This window comes from Falco punctatus, assembly GCF_963210335.1.
Source record: "Falco punctatus genome assembly, chromosome: 4".
In the NCBI taxonomy this organism is placed as follows: domain Eukaryota; kingdom Metazoa; phylum Chordata; class Aves; order Falconiformes; family Falconidae; genus Falco; species Falco punctatus.
The window spans coordinates 51,804,070-51,825,910 of record NC_137583.1 but is presented as its reverse complement, the minus strand read 5'-3'; the positions used below and the strand labels follow the sequence as shown (position 1 = coordinate 51,825,910).

General features: G+C 50.7%; 1 protein-coding gene across 1 annotated transcript in view; it reads right to left on the bottom strand.

Annotated features, from left to right (window-relative positions):
* Window positions 1-21,841, bottom strand: part of CCM2 (CCM2 scaffold protein) — a 40,767-nt gene that overhangs the window by 16,363 nt on the left and 2,563 nt on the right. The window lies entirely within an intron of this gene.

Genomic DNA, 21,841 nt, shown 5'->3' with positions numbered 1-21,841 from the left:
GGAAACAGCTTCTTAATCCCCTTGCACGGATTATCTCGAATGCAAGTTTGTAAGGCTAATTCTCCCCCAGCACATCTGCATCATGGAGTTTAAGGGCACCCAAGCTCTTAAAGGCCACCCATTGCTGCTGCTGGCCAGTATGCTCTATGTCCCCAGGGACAGCCTGCACCTCCAATCCAGTTATCCTGCTCCTAAAGGGACACACTCACCTGGGTAAGGGCAGCACACTCTCCTAGAGAGCTGCTGGCAGCGCCCCAGGACCAGGCTATGCTCCTGGGCAGATGGGAAAGCCAACCTCAAGCATATTGATGATGCGAAGGCTCAGCAGAGGAAGTATCTGCACAAAGGGAGCACGTGGTATGGCAGCAGGTGAAATAATTAACTAAGCCCAAAGGGGCTCTGGGTCAGCTTACTGTTAGCAGAGGAAACTAAGAAAAGGACTACAGTGGTGCATGTGGAAGGACAAAAAGTCACAGGGAGGTGCCTGTAATAATAAAAATGTGAAACCAAGCAAGAAAAACCACATTCAGGGTGTTTAGAGAAGACCTGGCTGTTAAGAAAAACTCCAGCCAGCCTCCAGCATGGCAATGCCAGAGAAACACGGGCTCTGCGGGTTTGGCATTGCCTGGGCACAGCTGGAGCCCAGGCCAGGCTCTGCAGCGCTGGCCGCTGCGTTCTGCGAGCAGAGGGTGATGAGGACCTGTGTGAATTCTGACCTGGGAAAGCCAGACACATGATGAGTACATACTCTGTATCCTCAAAGTAAAGCTGCAAGTGCACAGCCCTGCCAAAAGAAGGCTTTATTACTTATATTTCTTTGCTCCACAGATAAGTGCTCCACAACACAAGCAGGGCTAGGGGTCTTGGGTTTTTTCTCCCAGGAAACCCAGGCAGAAAGCAGAAAATAGCCTGGGTTTACCCCAACCTTTGCATTTGCTGTTCCGTCACACCACCTCAGTGCAAACACAAGTGCCCAACACAAAGCTGCGAACTACCACAGGTACATCCTGATGAAGCAGAGATTTAGCTCCAAATGACTTCCTATTCCTCAGCCTGTTGGCAGAGGGAAGCCGTAACAGCCTTGTTTCTCTCTGCCTGACCAAGGTGGGTCCCCACCCAGGTGGTGAAACACTCAGCAGCTCCCTCCAGCCTGGTGCAAAGCCTCTCAGACAATAGACCACCAGCTCTCCTCATGACCTGGCAGTGATGGAATTACAGCACCAGCTGCTAAAAAACCATCTTAAATCCCAGCAAATGCCCTGCTGCCTTGGGAACAGGCTGCAGACCTTGCACAGCCCGTAACTGCCAGATTTCCTCACCCTTCCAACCTCAGCATCCAGGTCTGTATGGCAGCGCCATGCACCTACAGGCACAGAGGCTTGGCCAGGAGTACTCAGGGGAAGCAGAGGGCCAGGACCATGTCCAGTCAGGCTTTGGGCATCTCCAAGGATGGAGAACCTGTGAACTGTGGGGCATCTCATCCAGTGTTTGACCATCATCACATTAAAGAAGGTTTATTATGCTTGAATACAAGTCCCTGTGTTTCAGTTTGTGCCTGTTGCCTCTTATTCTGACACTGCAAAGAGCCCAGATCCTCCTTCCTTTCTTCACTCCCCCTATGAGGTGTTTATATACTTTAATAAAATCCCCTCAAGCCTCCTCTCCTCCAGGCTGAGCAGTCCTAGCTCTCAGCCTTTCCTCATACAAGAGATGCCTTAAGCCCTTCACCATCTGCTGAACATGCTCCAGTATATCCCAGTCTCTTGTACTGGGAGCCTAGTGCTCCGGGGGATCACCTCTTGCCCCAGAGGAGCCCAGGAGGCTGGTGGCCAGCCCTGCCATGAGGACATGTTGCTGGCTCACCCTGGAGCCTACCAAGATCTTTTCTGGTCCTCAATCAAGTACTGGGAGCAGCTATCGATGTTCAGGTAGATGTGACCTTTTCCAGATCATCCCGTCCCTGTAATTAGGTTTATTTTGACTTTGCCAGTACTCAAGCTCTTCCCCAAAGCAGCCGGTTACGTATGTGAACTCCTGTGCTTGCTACACAGAGGACTGAGCTGCTCAGGAGGCTGCCTTAGATGTTTGACTTGTAGATGGCAGTCAGAGCGCAAGCCAAAATTCACGCTCTACAAGCAGCTCAGCAACGCACGCAGCAAAGCCAAGCAGTTTTGCAGTTGTTTTGACCAGCAACAGCACCCAGCCTGCTGCCAGCAGCCACAGCCCTGAGCAAGAGCAGGGCCCTCTACATGCTTAACTCCACTGAGGTGGTTTCATAGCAGAACATTTGGTGCAGACATGCACAGTAGGAAAGCAACTTTCAATAAGATGGGCTGGTGCCCAGGACCCCCAAATGCACCATTCAGATCCCACCACTGCAAGGAAAAATACACCGAGAGCTCAGCAGCTCCACAGGAGCCACAGAGCCAGCTTGGGAACCCCCTCAAAGCTCCATGGGGGATCTGGACTGAAGATCACCCATGGGACACATTCCTGTTACATGCCCCTTGCTGCTTCCTCCTCATCCCACTGCCAAGTTCAGAGCATCAATGCCACAGCACACCAGCTGGCAACATCTTCCCACAGCCCTTTTATTCCACTTTCCTCCCATTTTTGTCAACAGGAAGCATTTGACAGAGTAGTAAACTGGCACTGGGGGACTGATTTGCACAGGAGGTGCAGAAAGATGAGGGTGTGTCGGCATTCACTTTGAGAAACTCCAGACAGGGTATCTCTGGGTTCAATGCTGAACTTGGCACACCAACAGTGCTGCAGAAGAGCTGTTCTCCTCCCCACAAAGATATCTGGATGCTAAAACACTAAATCAAACTATTATTCAAGAGATTCCTTTATGAAGCTGAAAGCTAAGAACAGCTTCAGCTTTTTATCAGCTTTAGCTAAATGCTACAGCAAGGATTTAAGAGGGGGGTTCTGGATAATGATGCCAGGCACAGAGTCAAAAATTAATCAAGACCAAAGCTGCAGGCAAGGTGCCAAGACTATGCAGAGGAGGGTAGGCATTGCAGGGCTGGATACCACCCATCCTCCTGACCTTTGCTAGCTTCTGTCTCTCTGCAAAGCCACAGTCACAGCCACAGACCCTGCTCCCGCAGCACTGGCAGGATGCTGAAGCCAGATTTGCAACTCCAGCACCTGAACACAGCACAGAGGCACTGCAAAGTGCCCTCGACTTTGTCTCATCATGCTGAGTTCCACTGATGCTTGCCGGGATGAGGCTGTTGGTGTAAAGGATCTTTGCAGCCCATCCACAGCGTCCCCCATCAGCAGCAGGCTGGCCAGAACAGCATTTCAAACTTCACCTGCATTAGCCCAGGTGCTTAGCCACAGCTTTGCATGTGGAGTGAGAAACAACGTACAGAAGCATCCTCTGGTGGCTTCCACAGTGGGCAGAGCACGCTCCATCTACAGGAGCATCATCCAGGCAGTGGAGTCTCCATTGCTGCTGCAGACTTCAGCCTCCTCATGGGTGAGATCTACCTGTGCTCGACCTAGACAGTGAAGCATAGGGAACATCTAAGCAAGGAGGATGCAAAGGATCACCTGGGGATCTGCAGCTTGACCTGCAGCTCTTACTGCATCGTGCTGTGGAGTCTTCTTGGACAACTCTGTTCCTGTGTCTGGCAAAGCCAGCGATGTTCAGCTTTCCATCTGTTTCATGCAGCTTCTCCGGTGCAACACCTTACTGCAAGCTGACCGCCAGAAAGGGCAGTTGTAGCAGTGTCCCCTCCTCTCTCTGAGGAGCTAAACATCTGAGACCACCACCCAACATGCTGGGCATCAGAAAAGGGATAAAACTCAATTCCTTTGATGCAGAGGCTACAGTCCTCTTGCAGCCTTGCCTGCAGAATGGATAAGGTGCAACTCTTGCTTTTTAGTGCCAGGTAAAAATAGCTTCATACCCACTAGGGCATGAAGGAGGGGCTCTCGTTGAGGTCATTGTCCTTCCTCACCCCACCCTGCAGGCAGTTTTCCAGCTCCATTTGTGCCACATTAATCATCCACCCCCCTTCTAACTGCCACAGCTTTCCTCCAACCCAGCCAGCGCAAAGATCTTCTTGGAGATCATTTTGACCAGCTTGTAGGGAAGTCTCTGGAGGTGATCCTGCCACTCTGCCCAGCAGTTTTCTGGTGGGACAGCCCCTCACATAATTCCACAAGACCTGGCTTCACCTTCACTGGGCTGAGTTAAGGAACAAGGGGTTCCTGCTGGCCCCAGGACCTCTCACTCCTCCCCAGCTTCCAGCTGGCTGATGTGGAGCTGACACTCACCAGTGTGGAATAAGTAAGAAATTTGTATTTCAGCCAGAAACGCTGCATTTGATTTCAAACACACACGTTATTAAATCTAAGTAATGTAGAAACACAATTCTGCTAAAAAGTGAGCTGGCGCCCACATCCATCTTAAAAAATCCCAAATAACATAGCAGCTCAAGACTAAGGACAACAGTTGCACAAAACCCACTTACAAAACAAGGCTCGGCTCCCAGTTTTCACGTTTCAGACTGCCTTGCCAGCTAAGCCAGGCTCCAGACTCCCTGACAGGATTTTCCTCTACAGCAAGAGGAAAGGAATTTTCCCCAGCTATTTTTAGCAGAGCCTTGTTCCTCCTCCCAAAGAGATTCCTAACACCCGGCTCAGCCCTCCACCCAAGCTTTCATCTCTGTGCATGCAGATGAGCCAGACTGAGCTGATACATCTGGAGCAAGAGGCTGGAGGCAGAGACATGCAGGAGGCTCGCCTTGACTCAGCTTAGCAGTTTGTAGTGGAACTTCCCAGCAAGCAGCTTCACACTGAATTCAAGAGGGAAGGGAAGGCATCACAGCCTCCAACTAAATCCTCCTCCTCCTCTACACGCAGTGCTTCCTTGGGCTTTACCCCAAGTCATTTCATATTGTGGTACAAGCAGCTCAGGATCTCATGAAATAACAGGTCACAGGCTTGGTTTAACCTCTTGCCATGTCCCTTCCTGGTTTCAGGAATCCACACCTGCAGGACTGAACAGAATTTAAGCCCATCTTAGATTGTTAGGTGCGAATACTGCCATTAACACAGGACACTAGATCATTTCAGTTCACGCATTAAGCCCCCTTCTACTCAATATTATTAACATCAGCTGCTTGCACAATAAAAGTTTATTTATGCCAAGGAACGAACCTTTAGATCTAGTACCCTCTTTACAAGCAAGGTGCAGGGGAGTGATCCCCGATTTACCTGACACATTTTTATCCAAACCCAGATTAAGTTCCAAGTTAAATTTAAGCCCTGTGGGCAAGAGGCAAGAAGCCAATGACTTCTTGCTGGAGCAATCCAGACCTGGCATGTCCCCACTGCCTCTCCTCTGATTATGTTGATACGGAGGGGTGCTAGCGGTAGCAAACAGCCTTCTGCTGGTACCAGCAGCACCCACCAAACAGCTGGTCAGAGGAAGGTCTTCAAGGGGCACAGTGTCAGCACTGTCTAATGCCTTTCATCTCTAGCACTTAACTGATATTCGTGAGGCAAAAGGGTGGCAAGATCAGCTTATTTGCAGCCTTCATGGCCCCTGCAGCCCGCTCTGGAGGGAGAGTTACTGTTTTCCACAGTTTCCAGGGGGTCTTGCCAAAATTCAGAGATCAAAAAGGTGTCAGAGTGCAGAAACCAAGTGGAGTTGTAACACAAGAAAGCACTGGAGCTGCCTGGCCACAGGCAAGTCTGTTCATTTCTGTTACAGAACCGTATTTTTCCATTTCTGGCTGGGAAACATGAGCTTACCAGCTTCCCTGAGTCCAGCTGATTCCTTGGGATGTGACATCTTCCCCCTCCCTGGAGGAGTACCAGCTCCTCAGGTGAGCCCAGAGGAGTGAGGTGAGGAGGAAAAATGAAGCTCACTTACACTGTTCTCCTTTCCCTATTTCCCGTGTTTAGCTACACATACTGCTGTTAACACTGGACACTAGATCAGTTCATGCATTAAACCCCCTCCTACTCAATAATTATGAACATAACTGCTTGCATGGTAGACATTTATTTATGCCAAGAAGTGAACCTTTAGATCTAGTATCCTATTTACAAGCAAGGTGCAGAGGAATAATCCCTGATTTGCCTGACAAGTTTCTATCCCAGGTATCCAAACTAAAGAATTTTGAACACACTCCTTTCAAATTTGAACATTTGCTTTACATCCCTAAGGTTTTTTTCTGTCCAAAACTAAACCTCCAGGGTCTTCTCCCTAAGTCCAGCTTCTAGAGTCACACTAAAGCTGAGCTGCATGCAAACAAACCCCCAAGGAGAAGGTTGCCATATGTCCAGCTGCAAAGCCTCAAGGTTTTCCAGCATCAGAAACAGCTCCAGGAGGTCGCTCCCACCATCTCTGTGCTTCCCTCAGCTGTGCCAGCCCAACTGGTCACACAGCCAACGAGGTGGTGGAAGCAGCCAAGAGTAATGCAGCCATTTTAATTAGTGTATTAAACAGTGCTCAAAGAACTGAGTCCCCCTCCCCACCCCGCTCCCGAGCTCCCAGCCCTGCACAGGTCAACCTGAGGCAGAGCTGGGCACACCTGTCCCCAGCGAGCCTCTGCTCCGCAGTGTTCAGCACCAGCATTGTCCCAACTCCCACAAGCACCACACAGGTTTGTGGTTCACAGGCCCCCCCAGCGAGCTCAGCCAGAGCAGTGCTGTTACTCAGCCCTTCGCCCACGTGAAAGACTCTCGCAGAGATCCACCTGCATCAGTCAACACTTCAGTACAAGCACCCCTGAGATCACACATGTCATCCTACTTTCCAGTGCTCCCGGGAGCCTGCTGGCTGCAGGGATGATTTAAAGGAGCCCATCTGCCTCTGCAAGTCTTGGAAGCAGATGTGAGAGGCCACCCACACTGGAGAGATCAATACCCCAGGTCCAGGAGGTGGATGGCCACCACAGGGAGATCAGGCAGCAGGGCACAGGCAAACAGACACCACCACAAGGCAGCCACAGATAAGGTGAAGTTCTGGCTTACTGGTGGTTTTCATCAGAGGTCTCTTCCCACTTGCAGACCACCCAGGATCCCAGTAAAGCCTATAGCTTTGGTTCCACAGACACGGAGGAAAGCACCCAAGATGGTTTTGGCCTAAAACCAGCATGCAGCCTTTTGGCATCTCCCACATACAGCCAAGGCAGTGGATTTACCTTACAAGAGTTTGTGCACAGGTGAACACAAAAATTAGGTTTATGGGAAGACCGACATCCAACAGCAGATGTCACCACCATCGAGGACACAAAGCTTTGAGAGCGAGGATCACAGGACTGACGTCACCAGGCAGGACAGTAAGGGCTGTATGGCTGCAAACAGCATCCACATCAACACACAGCCTGCAAAGGTCTTCCCTGAGCTACACTGGCAAAACACAGGCATGTCCCAGCATCTAAAAGCAGGTAACCTATTTATCCCAAAGCTCAACGGTGTTTGACACAAACTTTACCCTTGCATAGTCTACAAAACCCACACCACTCTTGATTAACCAAAAGACCGCTGAACCTCAATGCAGTGCACAAAAGCACTTGAGAACACCAACCACTCCAAGGCCAAAGACCCAAGAGCTGGAGAAGGGAACGGCGCAGCAGCCATAGGAATGTCAAAGCTCCCCCATAGCCACTTTAGTTCTAGTTTTCAGCAGATTATTCCTATTCTTTGCATACTGAAAGAAACATGAAACACCCAGACCTGCAATCATGTAGTTTATGGCTGGCTGCTGAGGATTTTTCACAGGGAAATACCCTTTGCATCGACTTGGTGCAGACCACCTGACAGGTTTTTGTCTAGAAGATAAAGGATCTGGGGAGATTTCTGGTAGTAAGAAATAAGGCCTGGTTTGTTTTAGCCTGTTCTCTGAGATATGAAAATGAATAGCAGCATGAGTCCAAGGAGCCAAACCATCTGCATTAAGAACACTGTTTGCAGCTGATGGGCCTTCAAGCCCTTCTTTCCTTCTCAGGACACAGACTGCACACAGCACTAGGGACACAAAGGGACTCCTTCCCATAAAAACAGAGGATGCAGAGTGACACCAGCTCCTTCAGGAGTCCTCAGAGGAAAAGTGATTGATGCTCCCACACAGCAAAAATCTCCTCTGCAATCAGACACCACTAAAGAGGGTTTAGAAGGGCTGCTCACCCAGGTGTGGAAGCCAATGGACTGATGCTGCCAGCAGCCAGGGAGCCAGCTGCAGGAAGAGATCCCCAAGCTGCTTTTCCATATCAGAGCTGCTCAAGGAAACCCACAGAGGTGCTCAGTGTATCCTCTCCCTGCTTGGCTGCTGCCTTAAGCTGTGCAGCTGAAGGGTGGCGAGTTAATACCTGTGTATCTTCAGCAAAAGCTATCTAGAGACTGTTAATTTGGGCAGCCCACTCAAGAACAAGTTCTCCAGATCCCAGCTCAGGATATCCGTCCTTTTAGTCCTATTGAAGACACAGGGAATTCACAGTGTCCCTGGGGAGCCCCAGCACACCCCAAACCCAATACCATACGGAATCATGATTTACAATGCAGAGGAATAGAGGAGTCACATGGGGCAACCCTGGTTTGCATCAGCATAGCTCAGGGATGACTTTCCAAGATATTTTCAGACACCCTAAAACTATCTCCTCCTCCCAAAGCCAACCTCCTGTGCACAAAGACCTCTCAGCCAGTGTTTTCCATGAACAAAGCCAGCTGACTATGCAGTGGCACTGGTTTCCCTATTGTAATCGAGCACTAGTCCCAGGCAGGTCCTGCAAGGAACATCTCCTGAGATGACAGCCAGCTCCCCAAGGGCAGAGCTGCTCCCCTAAGTCAGCACTGTTCCAGCTTCAAGGGCAACTCCAGCTTTATTGAAAGTCTTCCAAAAAGCAGCTTGCAGCCTGTCTGGACCCACACAGCCAGGCACTCCCGTCAGAGCCAAGGCAGACTGCTCGTCTCCCTTGGATGGAAGCAAGCATTGTTCTGACAGGTTGCATTTTTTTCAGCAGTAAACAACAAAAAGCTTTTACCCACAGGGAGGCACCTCAGCCTTCCTTCTTTCATGCCAGAGACTGAAGACTTTGTGGCATCTTTGAGGAAGACTTGGCAAATGCAGCTTTTACTGGTTAAGTTCTTCCTTGTCTTCTTAATATGGACCAGCCCTTTCTGCCCAGCCAGACTACCCAGACCACGCAGGGTGGCATACCCTGCCAAGCTTGGCTGTATTTGAAGCCACTACACTGCAAGATTAATCACTTCTCAAAGCAGCACCAGTTTTTAAAAGAGATATGGAGTACAGTCCCCACACTAGCCCAGCCATCCCAGCATCTCCTGCAACACCCAGAGCAGGCTTATCTTCAGTCTGGCACCTTCCTCTCCACCAAAGCTTTTGGTCACCACACCACACTCATCCCACTACAGCTCCTGGCTTTACCAGCTCTGTCATCTTCTTTAATAGCAAAAATCCACAGAAACGTGCCTATCAGACCCATCCCCAACAGCCCAGCACGCTGTCACAGCTGGTGTGGGGTAGAGGAAAAGGATGAGACCTTACTCTTCAAGCAGCACCAAGCTGCCAGACCAGGTCAAGTCATCTCAGGTGACTACCGAGGCTGAAGGCTCAGAATTGCAAGCTCCTCCTGTCTAGGGCTCCATTCAACCAGCACACCACACTTCCCAAGCTACACACCTACCAACACATACAAGAGCTTAAAAAAGGGGTCTCTGACAGTAGTGGGATTTCCTAGAGAAACACAAACCACATTTGTTGTGTTCAGCTCCTGACCTCCACCAGCAGCTACTGCCTGGCTTGTGCTACATGCTGGTGTCCCTCACCCTCAAACACCTCCTTCCAGCACTAGGTCTCACCCCAGGCAGCCGCAGGTCTGCTTCTCTCAGCTCACCACAGCTGCACCCAGGTCTTCACAACGCCTCAGCAGAAGACAAGTCTTTGGCTCTCTCTGTGCTGTGTACAAACCGATGTTGCCCTAAAGCCCTTCCTGCTCTGTGCAGGCAGCCCTGAGCTATGCTGATACCCTGACAATATTACTAATGAACCCCTCTAGCACAGTGCTAACGAGGCCTCAGCTTTTGATTCCTGCAAGAAAGGGATGTGGAGCCCTGAGCACTCCCACTCAAGAGCAACATGAGTAATCGGTGGTTGGAAAACACTCCTAAGGAGAGATCGCAGGAAGCATGCTTTGGGAAGCGAGCCCCTAGGTCTACTGTAACAGTGGGGTCTCTTCAATCCCTGCCAGCAACATCAGAGAAATGTTGTTCAGTAATTACCCTCCCAGTGCAAGAAGGGGACTGGATCATCTCCTTCCAGCCCACTGCTGAGGTGCTTCAAGTCCTGCTCCTCCTCTGAAGACTCAGTGACAGGCACGACCCCACAGTCCCATTGGGATGGTGGGTCATGAAGGCAGCATCCCACCACTGCCAGCTCTTCATGTCAGCTCAGCCAGGCTCCAGAGATTTTCCACATTTTCTGCCTCTTGTGCACGCTGCTCTCAAAAGAAGCTTCACACCTCAAATTAAACCAGGAAAGGTGGGCATTTCTTCTTTTCAATGAAAAAAATTACTTATTTTACTAACTTAAGGTTACAAAACAAAAGTGGGGAAGCACTGAAGTTCACTTAGCCCACTGTCCATATCTAGTGGCATGAAGTGATTTTCCACATTGGTTTTTAGAGCTTACTATGTTTGCTTCAGTTAAGACAAGTCTGCTTGGCAAACTTTTACTGCATCAGCACAGAAAGGGTTTGGTATTATGTGTCTGGCTAGGTAAACAGGAAAGTACTTTGGGAGACAGGGAAGCCTATTAAAATGCTGGTGACCAAATCTGCAGACAGAGACCAGCTCACTGAGGCTAAGCAAAGAACCTGAAGGACTTCATGGAAAACATTGCTGTTAAGTATCTCTTCTGAACAGTACCAAAGTCAGTAAACCAGGATAAAGTAGAGCAGAATTTTATGCAAGTTAAACTAAATTTGCAGAGACATTTCAAGAAGTCTCTGATCTCTCTTTTAAAGACCTGGGCTTACCAGATATTCCCTGTGTCCTCACCGGGCCAGGCTCCCGTGCATGCCCCATGTGGATTTAGCTATCCACTGAGCACAGATACAGAAAGTGCTACTAGAACAAACTCCCAAAGCTGTTTTGAAATTAAGTAGACAGAAGCCATGTTGCAAGACAACAGCTCTCAGGGACATGAGCATACACTTCTGGAGGGTAGGTGACAAGGCAAAGGGGTAGTGCCCCAGCCCACCCTCTCTGGTGCTCATCGCCCTCTGATACAGCAGCATACCTGCACATGTAATGGCAAGAGCCAAGTTAGGAAGCAAAGCAAGCCAGCACAGACCAAAACTCACGAGGGTTTTTATGGTAAAAGAAAGCTTGACAGACTCAGTAGGGACCCACGCAGGCTGTAGGATGAGAAGCAGGGAGATGGAAGTGAGAAGCCAGAGCAAGAAGTCCTTGCCTGGCTCAGCTGCAGCTACCTGACCCAAAAATTCTCTGCAACTGCATCTGCTGCAGTTCCCCTCTGGAGAGGCAGCATCAATCAGCTGTCTCTGGCTGAGGTGAGGCAATACCTGAAGGATGCTGATGGTTCAGGCAGGACAAGGCTTCCCGACCTCTGGCACATGCATAAGACAGCAAGGTCCTGAGCCGGCTATGGGCAGAGTCCAACACCTACAATTTTGCTCAGCCTGGCTCCTGACATTTCCTCTGTTAGGAGCCAACCGCTTGAGAATATTTATTTACTTAAAATTTTGCCAAGACTTTGAGAAACCAGCCATTTAGGATTCCTTTTACCATCGGTATTCCTGCCCAGAGGAATTCAGTTGCAGAGGGGATAAGTACAAGCTCTCATTACGCACAGCCCACAGGCAGGTCAAGCAGGCTCCGACCCTTAGGCTCTGCATACTCTGGTTTCAGCAATTAGCTTGGCAGTTCCATTGGTTTCCATAAATCATTTCATTGCTTCCCTGCCAAAGTTCATTTATTTCAGGGTTGTGGGGGGTTTTTTTGGTGGTTTGTTTTTTGATTTTTTTTTTTTTTTTTTAAATTTACAGTGCTCTTTGTCCTGGGAATACCCGGGCTGACCCACCTGAGACAGCAGCTGCCTCCAGCCCACTCCAGGTCAGACCCTGACCTCCCATTTTGCCCAGTTCAACCACCCAGAACCAAGATCTGCGTTAAGGAAATCACACAAGCTCCCCTTACGCTACAGAGCATAATTAATCCCATTTATTTCATCCCCTAGTTCTGCTTTTACCTGCACTTAAGGCACTGTAAGACAGTGACATCAGGATGGCCAGTGCTGCTACAATAATTTTACAGAAGCTCATCTTCCCTTGGAAGTACCAATGGAACTGATGTGGTGAATTTTGGTTATCCTACCTTGCCCCTGGGGAAGCCTTAATGTGTTAAATGCAAGATTAAGACAGGAAGCAGCTGTAGTTTGAGATCAAGAATGTGAAATGAGTTAAAAAATCCATGTGTCAGGCTCCCTGTGAAGTCCTTCACTAGTGTCTGTGCTGGTCCCATCAGCACGGAGTCACCCAGCTTCTGGAGAGGAGGAAAGGGCAGCCCCATGCTGTGCACCTCAGGCTGGAGAAATAAGCTGTTTATAAAGCAAAGTGCAACGTTTGACTCCCGTTCTTTCATCTCCCATCAGAAAAGGTACACAAGCTCTACAACCAGACCACCCAAGTCCCTCATCTGAGTATCCTGATTAAAGTCCCATTTCTGGCTCACCCCGTTGAACGGTTCCAGAGCTCTGCCAGATTCACAGAGGGGATTTGCCAAGCCGCATGGACCGTGTCCGCAGCACATCTTGCAATGTTGTCTGCCTGTCATCGCCTCTCTAACAGCTGCCAATGCCAAGCTGCTCACTGAGATCTACCTCCTCAGTCAGAAGCTTGTGCTTCCCTGCTGGAGGTGCTGCCTGGGACACAGGTACAGCATGGCATGGAAACACACAATAACCAGGTAGAATTCTCAGACTCGGAAGTGAGGATCATGAAGCTTCTTTGGAAAGAAGAAAGTGGAACAAAGTCACCCAAAACCTAATGATCAGAGGGCTGGAGCCCCTCTGCTGTGCAGCCGGGCTGGGAGCGCTGGGGCTGTTCAGCCCGGAGAAGGGAAGGCTCCTGGAGAGCCTGGAGCACCTTCCAGCACCCAAAGGGGCCGGCGAGGAAGCTGGGGAGGGGCTTTTCCCAAGGGCCTGCAGCGCCAGGACAAGGGGGAACGGCTTTGCACTGAGAGAGGGCAGATGGAGATCAGAGCTGAGGGAGAAATCCTTCCCTGTGAGGGCGGCGAGGCGCCGGCACGGGCTGCCCAGAGCAGCTGTGGGTGCCCCAGCCCTGGCAGTGCCCAAGGCCAGGCTGGACGGGGCTGGGAGCCGACGGGGCTGGGGGAAGGGGGCCTGGAACTAGATAATCTTTAACATCCCTTCCAACCCAAGCTGTTCTAGGATTCTGTGATAAGACAGACAGGGGCAGACATTTTAACAGGGTTTGTAGTGACAGGACAAGGAATAACGGTTTTAAACTAAAAGAGGGTAGATCTAGATTGGACATAAGGAAGAATTTTAATTTTTTTTTATGATGAAGGTGGTAAGGCACAGGCTGCCCAGAGCAGTGGTAGATGCCTCATCCCTGGAAACAATCAAGGTCAGGCTGGACAGGGCTCTGAGCAACTTGATCTAGTTGAAGATGTCCCTCGTCATGACAGGGGGTTGGACTAGATGGCATTTAAGTCCCTTCAAACCATTCTAGGATTCTAACAGCAAGAGAAACTCAAATGGATGCTGAGTTAAGCATCAAATGCTCACCGTTGCCAGGTGTATTGGCTACAGAGAAGGTTGCTCCTGTTCTGCTCTATATTCATTGACTCTCAGCAATGCTTCAGTCACACAGAGCTGTCAGGATGCTTACTGCTACAAAGAGCATCTTGTTTCCACCTTAACTTTGGCTAGAAAATACCTGCACGGGTCACAGGACAACTACCACAGGTGTCTGTAAGGGCACAATCCAGAGAATTAACAGGAGATACCATTGGAGAAGCCATCAGTGGCTATCAGCAGCACTAGAACACAAGACCTCAGGCAGATGCGAATGCATTGGGCACCATGAACCACAGCTGCCATTGCAGTGTCAGCACCCAAACCTAAAACAGGCCAAGGAAAACTTTCCAGTTATCAGCCAGATGTGGCTTGGCTTCCAGCAAACTCCAGCTGAAACCCAGTCCTGGCAACTGCTCCCCAGGTAGCAGCACACCTTCCTACAAAGCAGCATTTGCTGCTGTATTTTTAGCACCTACCATGGGCTGAGCTTAAGTGAGTCCTGAAGACCTTTGCTGAACACAGGGCTTGAGGCTTCTGAAGCTTCCCAGCAATGCCAACCCACCTAGATCCCCTACAAGTGTGTTCTTACTACCTACAAGGATTTAGTGGCAGAGCATCATGAGGTACAAGGTTGCGCTTATTTTCAAGTCTGGTCAGTATGAGGAGAGCACTTCACTGTGATCACTGAGAGCATGACAAGACCTGTGTCACCCCTCCTTATACACACACACCCCTGCCCAGCTCTGGAGCCACATTAAACTCTTAGGCTCTGCAGAGCACACTCTTCTGTGATTGACTCCACACACACACCACCCCCCCACCCCCGCAACTAAATCCTAGGGTGAAAGAATCAAAAGGCACTGAAGGGTGATTCAGCTTTGTGAAAAGCAAAATAAATGGGGATTAAGCCTGTGCGAGAAGGAAAGGCTGTCCTGGGAGCAGTATGCCACAGGCTGGAGAAAGGATTAGAGCTCTGCAGAAGAGCCACCACTGAGGAGTGAGTCATTAACCCTTTACTACATCACTGCTTCAAGACTTGTCATCCTGGTGGTCCTACAGCAAGCCTGGGGGCTTCCTGGTTGCACCCCTGGAGAACCAGGCTCTGCAGCCTGCCATAGGTCCACAGAGATGAGCCTCAGACTGAAATACGTCCCACAGTGTCACAGCACTCTCCAAACTATCAAGCTGCAGCAAGGTCTTTTACTGTCTCATACCATCACACTCTTCATACCAGTCCCTCTGCTGGCTTCGCCTCATCCAGGGCCCACTCACTCCTCACTGCTTCTTCCTCCTCTCTTCACTGACTGCCCAACCCCTTAACCAGCCACACCTGCACCTTACCTACATCAATCAACCCGCCACCCCTGAAGCCAGCCCACAGCTGCATATTATCAATGCTAATTAACCTGCCTTCATTCCTCTACACCACAGGGCAGAGCTTTGTGTCTGCCAGCTCAGCCAGCCTGCTGAGTCCCCATGCAATGAGGCAGCCTGCTGGAAATACAGAAACTGCTCAAGTTCAAGGAGATGTGTGGGCCAGACAGATGCCATCTCATCCCAGAGCACTACTCTTGTGTGGCTTCAGGCTTTTACCAGCACAGAAACAGGCTGCACCTCTGAAACAGAAAACATTATCTGCTTTCTGGATGTTACACACAAAAGAAGACAGATGCTCAAACGCGGAGTATATTAGGTGTTGCTCTTCAAAACACAGCTAATGGGGGCTGTGGGGTCAGGGATACCTCACTGTTTTATTTGGGGCTGGAACCAGACTTGTCTTGGGTCAGGGCAAGTTTTATGGAGTACACTTTTGAAAGCTGGTATCATTACTTCAGCCAGCATCTTGTGTGAACAATGCAGTTTTAGGAAGCTTCAGCTTTGTCTGCCATTCTCTAACCAAACAGCAAAGCAAGTATTTACCCAATTACATGGTAGAGTTATTTTGTACCGAGCAAAACCCACAACAGCAAAACTATTTCGACACAGGCATGCAAACCCAGGAAAAATCTGGGTTACATTAAGCTCTGCTGCAGGACCTGTCCTTTCCCATGCTGGCCTCAGCAGCAAAGCAGCAGTTTGGTGTCCAGTGAAGGTTACTGAAGGCTGAATGTCCGAAGTGGGACCATTAGCTTCCATGACTGTGAAGCCTTAACTGGAAATAAGCGACCCCTCTCATTCCCCAGCCCCAGGCCACAGCCATCGCTTGCCCTGGATGAGCTCCCCAAAGAGATGGTCCCACCAGCCTGACACCCTCATGCTGCTCCATCCTCAAACCCATAGGAGCCACAACCAGGACATGCATGGAGGTGGAAAGCAGCAGGGGTAGACACACCTGGGTAGCAAGAAGCAGCAGCCAGGACATTCCCTCTGCCTCCCACCACCACCCAGGGGAAGATAATGTGTTTAAGCTGCATGTGAGCATCAACCAGAGCTTTCAGAAGAGGCACCTCCCCAGCCTTGGAGGAGATGCCTCACTGCCCTGCTGGTGCTCTGTTTGGGCAAGTATTTCCATACATCCTTGCAGGTGAAGGCAAATACAAACCAAACACACCCCCAGGAGCTGTTGGGAGCCAGAGCAGCCAATACAGGGCACCTGATTACACAGGCCACGGCCAGCTGGAAGGTGTTTCCTATAGCTGGAAGTCAGGATACTGCTGCAACTCTGAAGCAGAGCTTTGTCCTCCCCAGTGCCTCCCATCTCAGGGAACTCTCCTCCAGTCACCGCCACTATTCATATCCTGGTGCCAGCTGGCACCGAGGAGGACACAAGGATGCACAGGAAAACTGAGGAGGAGCTGTTCGCTCCTGCCAAGGCAGAGCCACTCAGGGTCAGAAAGTCTGTCTTCATGGTGGGGTAGACATCACACCCCAGGAACCTGTCTGGAAAAGGGACACTACTGAGGTGGCAGTATTAACAGAAAACATTATGCAAGGGTAGCACCAAGAACAGAATATTTCAGGTTTTCTGAAGCCAAACAGCTGGGCAGAGGCAGAGCCTGAGCAGTACCCAGAGCAAGACAGACAACACACTGCCCACCTCACATACTCAGCAGACTCTTGCCTGCTTTCACCCAGGAAGGCACCACATTTCTGGGAATCACCGCCCCAACAGCAGGGTCTGATCTGCCCATTGTATGGGGACAGGGGAAGACTGGGAAAGCCAGAAGGTGTTGAAGGTGGGGGTGACCACAGGCTCAAAGGAGCTGTGCAACTCTGACCAAGCCTCCTTCAGCAGCAGGCCCAAGGAGATGCCACATGCAGACACCTGCAAATCAGCGTGGTCGGTGTATTTATATCACACTGATAGATATGACCCGCCCACCGCCTCTCCCAGTTCAAGTGGGGGGAAGTGCCACTATCCTGAGTGGGGTCAGCCCAAGGATGGAGACAGGCCGCTGCCCAACAGCACGCCATGGAGAACCTGCCACAGGACAGGGTGCAGAGCAGCTTGTGAACCTCAAAGGTCAGCTACAGACATGGCACAGGCTCAGTACATCCCCAATCTGATAAGGGAAGCAAACTGGGAAGACATCCCTGTTCCCAGCCACTGTGCCAGTGCCTGCTGATGGCCCTCACTGGTTTTAGGAACAGCCTCCCTCATCCTGAGGCTGACCACAGCCCCGACAGCAGACCCACTTATCTAGTGGCTCCCTAGAGGAAAGAGCTGTCCTGCTCCTACCACAGCATAAGCCTGACAGTGCAGGAAGCCAGGCAGGCAGAAGATGAGCCCTGGAGCAAGTGCCAAGGGCAAGACAAAGCAGGAGCTGGGGCAGAAGGAAACGGGGCTGCCCCTCCCAGCACCCTCACCACCACAGGCCACTGCCCTCAGCCACAAAAATGCCAGGCATCCTGTGTTCAACCAAGCTCAAGTGGCCTCTCAAGCTTCCAGTATCCCCATTTTGAGGCCATGCACCATGTCTGAGACATTGTGCTTCCTCTCCAGCCCACCGAGGCCTGGAGCAGCAGCACACCATCATAGCCACATGACTGTTGGGCATGCAGGATGATCCCACCTCCCATGAATCCCAAGGTCACCTGGATATGACCAGTGCATTAAGAACAGCCCTGCCACAAAGCTCTCCCATAGCACCCTGGTCCTCAGGACACGCTCCTCCTGAGGAAGCACTATGAGGTGTGCTCCAAACCCACCTACACCCACAGCTGCTCATCTACAGCCGCTCTTGGCCGTCCAGCCAGGAGGTGTAGACCTAACCAGGAGAGGGGCTGCTGAAGATGTTCTATGCCACAGCTGCCACCACCTCCAGCAGCTGAGGCCCCAGAGCAGGAAGAGGTCACCCACCACACAAGGGGAACTCCCCAACAGCATCCCAGACCCTAGGAGAGGTGGGAGCAAAGCTCCACACTGCAGAGCAACACCAACACGTTTTTTTCCAGAGTCCTGCAGTCTCTCCTGACACCACAGGTCCTCACTTTGCTCCAGACAAGGTAGAAGGTCTCCAAAAAGGGCACCAACGAGACTGAAAAACCCCACATCCTACAAGGAGACAGACTCACACTGGACTTCAGCTGGGCAAGTCTCGGCTTTCACAGACCTCACTCAAGAAGCACAATTAAGCTTGGTTTAAGTAATTTTTAAAATTGCTCCTTGCTGCAAGTTGGACAAGTACAGCTGTGTGGCACCATGAGGTCCACCAGAACCATCCAAACTTTCAGGCCAAGATTCAGCAGCAACAAGAGGAAGAGGCCACCACCCAGAGCGGGGCATGAGCCTTGCTCTGTTAGATGCCAGTGCCAAAGCCCCATCTCTTCCATCACACTTCCATTCAGCCTCTGCTCCTCGTATTCCAGAAGATTTTTGGCCTCTTCCAGGGGCAGGAGGAAGCACTGAGAAAATGAGCAGCTCCCTGCTTGTAACTGGGAAGAGGCCAAAAGCAGCCAAGAAGAGCAAGGACAGGACTGTCCCGCTGAGCCCCGCGCCCCACAGCAAGCCAGGCACCAACAGTTCAAAGCAGAGCAGCTGCTAAAACCCAGTCTAGCAGGTCTGCTGGCTTCCCCAGGAAGACTTAGATCATGAGACAGCTCTCAAAATGAAAAGCCCGTTTCCCAACCCAGAGGCCACCCCTTCAGAGGGAGCAGGAACACCAAATTTAGTCTTTATTGAGCTGCTGAACACAGGCAGAGATTTTAAATGCAATTAGGGAAATGATGAGTTGCACTTGGGAGTTTTCCCAAGCTTCATATGAAACAGCACTGGGGTTTGTAACTGCAACCATTAAAGTTTAACAGGATAAGGAGTGGAAAACTGGAGGATGTCAAATTACTGTATCCAGATCTTTGGTTGTTCTCACCTACATGAGCCCCACTTGGCTCACACAAAGCAGTGCAGCAGACAGATCCAATATTAGCCATTTCAGACAAGTCTGTTGGCTGGAAATGTCAGCTAAGGTACATGGCAAATGATGTTCTAGCTACAGAGGAAGACCGGAGACTGCCCTCTGGGCAGGAGAGCCAAAGACAGCCTCAGAAGTGCTGTTCTGGCTGAGCTCACCAGCTTCATGGTGGCAGCCAAAGTGCCCGGGCATGTGGATTAAAGCACAGAGCTGGAAGGGCAGTGCCTTGACCAGCAATTCACTACCCATATGCCTCTACTTTGGGAGCTTGGTGCGCCTTGAGCCTTGGCAAGAGGGGAGAGGCAGTGTCCAGAAGATCTCTCACAGCTGGATTCCAGATGTATTTTAAACTGCATCATTTTAATCAGCACAAACACTTCAAGCTAGACCTGTCAGTGAGAGAAGCTCAGAAGCCAGGCTCCTGTTTTAAGACCTGCAGGCACCCCAACACCAGCACCATGCTGGAAGAGGCAACAGTTGCTGCTGAGCTGTCCCCCAGTGCCAGCACACCAAACTGCACCATGGCAAGGGACGAGGGCAGCTGGCCTTACCCTGCCAAGCCCTTCCAGCAACCGAAACCCAGCCCTCTGGTTTCCTCATGCTCCCCCAGTTACCCACCACCGGGCAGAGCCCGGGCAGCTTCTGCTGTGTTTCCTCAGGTCACATCAGCTGGGGACAAGGGACATGCCAGGAGCAGAGAAGGTAGCAGTGCTCGACACCTGCTGGGACTGTGGACTCTGCAGTTATTCTGGATAAAGCTTTCCATATTACAGCTCAGGCTCCTGCACAGGCGCAGAGATAGAGACAGGGACTAAACACCCATTGTCATAACCTTCTGCAGCCAGGCTTCAGCACAAGGTGTGAAGCAAGCAAGCAGCCACTGTGCCAGACCATGGCAGCTAGAGCTTTATCACAGTCACAGCCTGCCTAACTTACTCATCCCAAAAGGACTGGGGATCAGGTCAGGGCTGCTGCATCAAGTCTCAGACTAGCAGAGAGCAATGGGTGATGGGCAGCCTACAGGAACGATCTCCACGTGGCTTGCCTTAGCTGGGAGTACAGATCTAGGCTCTGCATGCAAAGCACCACAGGATCCAAGTACTCATGGGTGCTTTCGTTAGCCTAAAAACCTCCCAGGAAGCTAAAAATACAGATGCTGCATTCACTCGAGTGGCCTAAATAAGTGAAGTCATGGAAGAACCATTCCTGCAGCAACAGTCTCAAACAGGAACATGGGTGCAGGGCTTGTCAAAGCCCAGCGGTTATTCCAGACAAGAACAAGCTAGATATTCAGGATAACAAAAGAAGCTCAAGTGATTTGTCCTGCAAGCAGAAACTCCCACAAAACTGTGACTTCAAGCTCAGCCCCTCTGTATTTTTTATGTTAAGGCTAGATGCTCGCCCTGTGCCACCCAACTTCAAGACCCAGCTCTGTCTCAGCTATTTAATAACCACCTCGCTGCCTCTGAGAAGCTTCTCGGCTTTCCATTCACCTCCACACATACCAGCGCAGAACCCGACCCTGCTGCCCAAGGCCTCTGGTGTGGAGCGAAGCACACTTTGGAGTTACAAGCTCAGTTTTGGCAGACATTTTGCAATGATCTGCACAAGAAGGAATTGCTGGACTGGCCAATATCCTCAATATTAACCAGCATTTTAAACCACAAAGAATTCAGTACCACAGATACAGATCAGTTTTACGAGGAAGATCTGGCAATTGCAGAGGCAGCTGCTCTAAGAGGCCTGGGAACAGGCAAAGTGAGCCAGCATCAGAGATCTAGGGCATACCCGAGATGGAAGAGTCAGGAATTTTATGAAACATCTGATACCGCCCACAGAGAATTACTTCAGGAAAACCATGCAAGGATTTCACACTGCATCACCTGCAGCAGCCTGGCAGCCATTGCACACATCTGAGATGTTTCCTGCAACACAGGCCAGCAGGAAAATCCTCTCTACAGGCAAATAACAACAGGGCAGCCAAGAAATCTGCCTTCATCCTCCCTCCATCCCTTCTCTTTCCAGGAAGGGGCATGCCAGGAACATCCATCCTCACCTGAGGCTCCCAAGCATGAGACCAGCTGGTCTTCCAGCCCCAGGCAGGTTCCCACAGCCCAGCTGACTGCAGCAGCAAGTGCTGAGGAAGCCGCGTGGCCTCATGGCGCAGCCGGAGCCAACATCCTCCAAGTCAATCCATCCTTCCTCACAATATCAGAGAGAAATGTGTGTTTTGCCCCAAACCTGTCTGAGACACAGCTCTCGCAACCACAGCCAAAAGCTGGCTGGACACGCTCCATCCCACCACTGCTGTATTCCGGTTGGGATAACCTCACTGGCATGAGCCACCAGAGGCAAAAGCTAAGGAAGACAAGTTCCTGGCAGGATTTCCAGGGCTCCACTTTAACAAGTACATGCTTTGTCTAAAGCTGCAGTCAGCCCCAAAGCAAGGCTGGGATTTTCTCCCTAGTCCTGACCAAACCTGCCCTAAGACACCTTCAGAGCAGCATTAAACTCAGTTGCCCCATTTCAGCCCATAATGCCACTGGCAGAGGACCAGGACCTGCCTTCTGGAATGAACCACAGCATATAAAAGACACAAAGAGTTTTCCCCTGCAGCTGGGAACTGCTGTGGCACAGGAGATGAATAAGCCCACCTCTGCAG